The following is a 5,567-nucleotide window of genomic DNA, read 5'->3' as shown; positions in this document are numbered from 1 at the left end:
CCCCGGTGCATTGTGGGGAGAGAGAGACCCAGCGAGCGGCTTAGGGAGCCGTTTCTCGCCTTCTGAGCGTCGTCAGTCGCCGCCCCCAGGGGGGTACGGAACCCCTGGAGAGAGGCGGGCGTCTAAGGAACTGGGGGTGAGGGGCCTATTAAGTGAACTGAGATCCTTGGCGAATCGAGTTTCTAGTGTCTCAGGACCCGGCCTGCCTGGGGCTTGGTGTGCCCACCAAGTGTGTGTGTGGGGGGTCGCTTCCCAGCTGGAAGGGCCCCGGGGGCGGGGATCGCGTCCCCTGTCCCCTCGCCACCACGTGCCCCAGGGCACCCTTGACCGAATCCCACCTCAGCCCCCGGCTTGCGGCGGCAGCTGTTGTCGGGCGCCACTGGGCTCCGCCGAAGGGAGCGATTTATAAGGTGGCAAGGGATGTCTGAGAGGAACGAGGAAAACTAATTTTGTAGATGTCGTGAGGTTTCAGGGTTGTTAGCCAGAGAGGTCGTGGCTCCTCCGCACGACTGGAGCAATCTTCGATCCTCCCCCGCCACCCCCGATCCAGGCGAACGGGTCGGTTTCCTAGCAGGACGGACACTCCTTTTGACAATCCATTCATTTTGCGCTTAAAAAAAAAAAAAACGAGAGGGAATCCGGTGTCTTGCGGGTCTTGCTTGAAAAGATCGATGCATAGGCCCGATCCAGTCTTGTGATACAGGTTGGTCTGGGAGCTAATGCTCTGAAAGCTTTGACTTTGTGATTAGACAAAATGATCTCCTAGGATGTTTTTCCAAACTCAAATCCTGTTATCTTACATTACGTCGAAATGAAACATAATCTTCAAAAATCCCGATCTACAAACAGAACCATTTCATTCTCTTCTTCCGTTTTTTTTTTTTTCCAAACGTCTATTTTGGGGTTCTCTCTAACTGCAAAACTGTTTACAAAACGAGCCGTCTTTGGAATGGTTATTTAAATATCTAAAGTACCGATTTTAATCAAAATATTTTGTTTCTTCAGAAAACAAGTTCTACAAATGATGGATTTAATGTAAAATCTGGCATCTCAGTAACACATCTGAAATTAGCTGTACATCTTACCTGAAAATAGGTATACCTGTTGCTAATTTTTAAGGTCAGCTTCCCTGTATTTTATGTTTAGACAAAAAGAATTCAGCATGCTTTCTTGTTATATATTCTCTATGCTCTGTGTTTTAAATTTTCCCTCTACAAAAATGGGGGGTTTTTTTGTTTGTTTGTTTGTTTGTTTTTTGGATTTCTGAAGTAAGCCATCTCTGATTAATGACATCCCACAGAGACTTGTGGGTATTTAGATCTTAGTAAAGTCCTCATCTTCAGCTTTATGGAGTTAGGAAATGAGGTTTCATCAATTCAGTCAATTTTGAAGCATTAAATTACACTAAGCAAATCACAAAATATCAAGTTATAAACCAGAATACTAATTTGTTATTAACTAACTATAGCTATAACTGGCAAAATGCCCATTCCATCATTTGACCAGGGTTCTTCCATTCTTTGAGGAAAAATGGAATACAGGAGCACATACAGTCAAAGAAAAAAAACCAAAGGATAAATTATCATAAATCTCTGATGAACAGAGAAATGGACTTAAGGGGTTTAGAATGTTCTAAATAAATAACGTTTAAAGAACAACATTGTTAGCGTTGGGTATGTGGGCCTCTGCAGGGTCTGTACATGTTAGGTAACCTGCGCTGGTCATGAAAATCAAAGCTAACTATGCTGGGAGAGAGGCATAGTAAGAAATCCTCACATTTGAATTCTCCTTTATCTAGTATGTAAAATACTGGGGAAAAAAATCTTATTACCTCAGATAAATTAGAACTAGTTGAGAAATCTTAGATTTCTGTGTGTGAGTTGCTGGGAATTGAATCCAGGACCTTGTACAGACTGGGCAGATACTCTACCACTGAGGTACACCCCAGCCCTGTTACTATCTTCTTAATCAGATAGGTAAAACATTTGCAGGCCATCTCAGGGTTGGCCTCTTCTGTGTCTAGCTTACTTGTTTTGTGTTTATTTCTGAATTAGGGACAACAACTGTTTTTTGAGATTTCTGATGTCTGTCCATAACATGTATATGTTTAATTCCTCTACACATATTGAATTTAAATTGTTTCTAGGGGTCTCATGTTTATTTTTATATTATGTCTGGAATTGAAATCTTAATTCCTAAAAAGCAAAGACCATTATTCCTTTCTTTTATATTTTCTAGCACATGACAAAATATGTGTTTAAGGAAAGAATAGCAATCATTTTAATATTTGTCAGTGTGTTTTTGTCCATATTATCTCACTTTTTCACAATGATCCTATAAAGCCAGCATTAGTTCCATTTTTATAGTTGATAAAGCAGGCTTCCAGAGATTAAATGACTTGCTTGTTGTTCACTGTCAGAGCTGTGATCTGAACCCAGGTTTTCTAACTCTAATTTCTATGCTCTTTTGTAATTAGAATAAAGTTATCCTTGGTAAAGTACCATAGGCTAACTGTTCTGAAATTGATTTTAAAACTGAGGGTCACTATCTTCTCTGACCAGATAGTCATCTCTTTGTACTCTTCCATCTATACTTCTCCCACTTTCACTAGTACCCATACTTTGCTTCATATAGACTTCAGAACTGGAATTTTAAAGATTTTTTTGTGTGTGTGCCTGGACCCCTTTGGCAGTCTACTGACACCTGTAGGCCTCTCTTTAAAAAGTAGATAAATGTAAAGTTTATTAGATTATGAAGAAAACCAATTACAATAAAATATTGTTACCAAAATAGTACAAACTAAAGTTGTGATGTAATACTATGAGTGTTTCTTTATGAAAGTAGTAATATGAGCTAGGAGCAGGTCAGTCTGATAACTATCAAATCTGCAAAGTAGTGATAAGGATAAATAATATTTTGAGATACCTGAGAGAACTGTAATGTGATATGAAAATATCTGTTATTTCTCTTGGTAACAAAGTCACAAACACTGTTAAACACTACTATGAGTTCCCTTTCACATTAGTAGTTGAAGGAAATACTAAATTTCAGTTAGAGATTGGTATGAAGATGTAAATTTTTTCTCATCCAAGTACACAAACAATCCTATTCAACTTAAGAACCTCTGTGGCAAGGAGATGTAGCTCAGTAGTAAAGCACACACTTAGCATTTGTGAGGCCCTAGCTCAATACCCATCACCAAAAAAACCCTCTGTGTCATAGCAGCAAGTGGTTTTCTTTCTCCCTTGCTGGAAGTTTGTGGGGGCAGGGATGATACATGATTTATCTTAGTAACTGAGATGTCTATCACTGTGTCTAGCATAGAGTAGCAGTTCACTCAGTGAATCTTGAATAAGAATGGACACCAGCTGGGTGCGGTGGTACACATGTGTAATCCCAGCAGCTCCTGAGGCTGAGACAGGAGTATAGCAAGTTCAAAGCTATAGCAAGACAGGAGTATAGCAAGTTCAAAGTGCTAAGGCACTAAGCAACTTAGTTGCTTAGAGATCCTGTGTCTAACTGAAATACAGAAAAACGGGCTGGGGTTAAGTGCCATTGGGTACAAAAAAAAAAAAAAAGGATGGACACCAGTACACAAAGGTAAATTATGATAATAATGCTTGAGTGCTTACTGTGTGCCAGGCAATATGTTAATGTAATTTGTTCAATCCTCACATCAACCCTGTGAGACAAAGACTATTATTAATTACCCCATTTCATAGATGTTAAGTGACTTGCATAAGGTCAGTAGTGGAGCTAGGATTCTAATCCAAACTGTTTATGTCTAGAACCCTCACTCTTGACCATCATTCCACAAAACTAAAGACATAAGATGTTGCTCAGCCAGGCACAGTGGTTCATGCCATAATCTCACCTATTTGGGACACTGAGGCAGAAGGATCACAAATTCAAAGTCAGCCTGAGTAATTAGTGAGACCCTGTCTCAAAAACTAGAAAGAGTGCTGGGGTTGTAACTCAGTGGTAGAGCACTTGCCTAGCATGTGTGAGTCACTGGGTTCGATTCTCAGCACTGCATATAAGTAAATAAAGATCCATCAACAACTAAAAAAATATCAATAAATAAAAAGAACAGGGGATGTAGTTCAGTGGTAAAGCACCCTAAATTCGATCCCTAGTACCAAAATAAATAGTAAATTTTAAAAAGAGACTGAGTAATCCTTAAACAACTACAGTCATCATTGCCTCTGGATCTGATATTTGGAACCTCGACTGTCATCATTATTTAATTCTCAAAAGGGTGCCTTGGGCTTCCAGGCTAGGTATTTCTGTGGACTCTACCTCTAGGGCAAGATGGCTTCATTTGTTCATATTTCCTTTAAATGGAGCTGAAATTAAATTCCTCTTTCATCAGCTCAGCATGTTTTCATATAAAATGTACTTATAAAAGTCCAAAACAAACAAAAACATCTTCAACTAGTAATAAACCATTATTTTCAGCCACCAATCTGTGTAACTCCCCAAGCTTTGACCAGAAGACCAGTTCCACGTCCCTCCCCATCCCTATAGCTCCTAAGCCAGTCATACAGCCCTCCTGCTAGCCATGGCATCATCAGCCACACAAGCTAAAGAGAGTACCCACAACGTTTCATCTGGAACCCAAGCCAACCTCTAACAACCTGTCAGACCACCATTGAGGTGATTGAGAGTAGAACAGCAGGTTAAGAATTTGCATGCCTTGGGCTGGGGATGTGGCTCAAGCGGTAGCGTGCTCACCTGGCATGCATGTGGCCCGGGTTCGATCCTCAGCACCACATACAAACAAAGATGCTGTGTCCGCCGAAAAAACTAAAAAATAAACATTAAACTCTCTCTCTCTCTCTCTCAAAAAAAAAAAAAAATTTGCATGCCTTGCAGGGCATGGTGGCATACAGTTAAAATACCAGGTATTTGGTAGGCTGAGCTAAGAGAATCATAAGTGTGAGGCCAGCCTGGGTAATTTAGTGAGACCCTGTATCAAAATGAAATAAAAAGGATGTGGTAGCACACGCCTGTAATCCCAGTGGCTCAGGAGGCTGAGGCAGGAGGATCACAAGTTCAAAGCCAGCTTCAGCAAAAGTGAGGTGCTAAACAACTCAATTAGACCCTGTCTCTGAATAAAATACAAAATAGGTCTTGGGATGTGGCTCAGTGATTGAGTACTCGTGAGTTCATATCCTGGTACCCACCCGACCCCCCAAAAAATGACAAAATAAAAAGGACTCAATGGTAGAGCCCTGCATCTCGTACGCATGAAACCCTAGGTTCAATCCCCAGTCCCTAGTGGGGAGAGAGAGATGTTACACAAAAGCTAGGTGCATCTGTAGTCCCTGTAGTATCAGCCACTGACTGGAGAGGCTGAGGCAGAATTGCTTAAGCCTCAGGGTTGAGGCCAACCTGAGCAACACACACATACACACACACATATATATATATACAAAAAGAAAAAAGACATTGCACATATAATTTCTAGGTCAAGAAAGATGATCAGTAAATATTGCCTCTGATACACTGAAATGAATCATAAGTATGAATGCATTTAACAAAAAGTAACCAAGATATCGAGTCTC

The sequence above is a fragment of the Marmota marmota genome, unplaced genomic scaffold (assembly GCF_001458135.2).
Source record: "Marmota marmota marmota unplaced genomic scaffold, marMar, whole genome shotgun sequence".
Lineage (NCBI taxonomy): Eukaryota > Metazoa > Chordata > Mammalia > Rodentia > Sciuridae > Marmota > Marmota marmota.
This window is presented reverse-complemented; position numbering follows the sequence as displayed.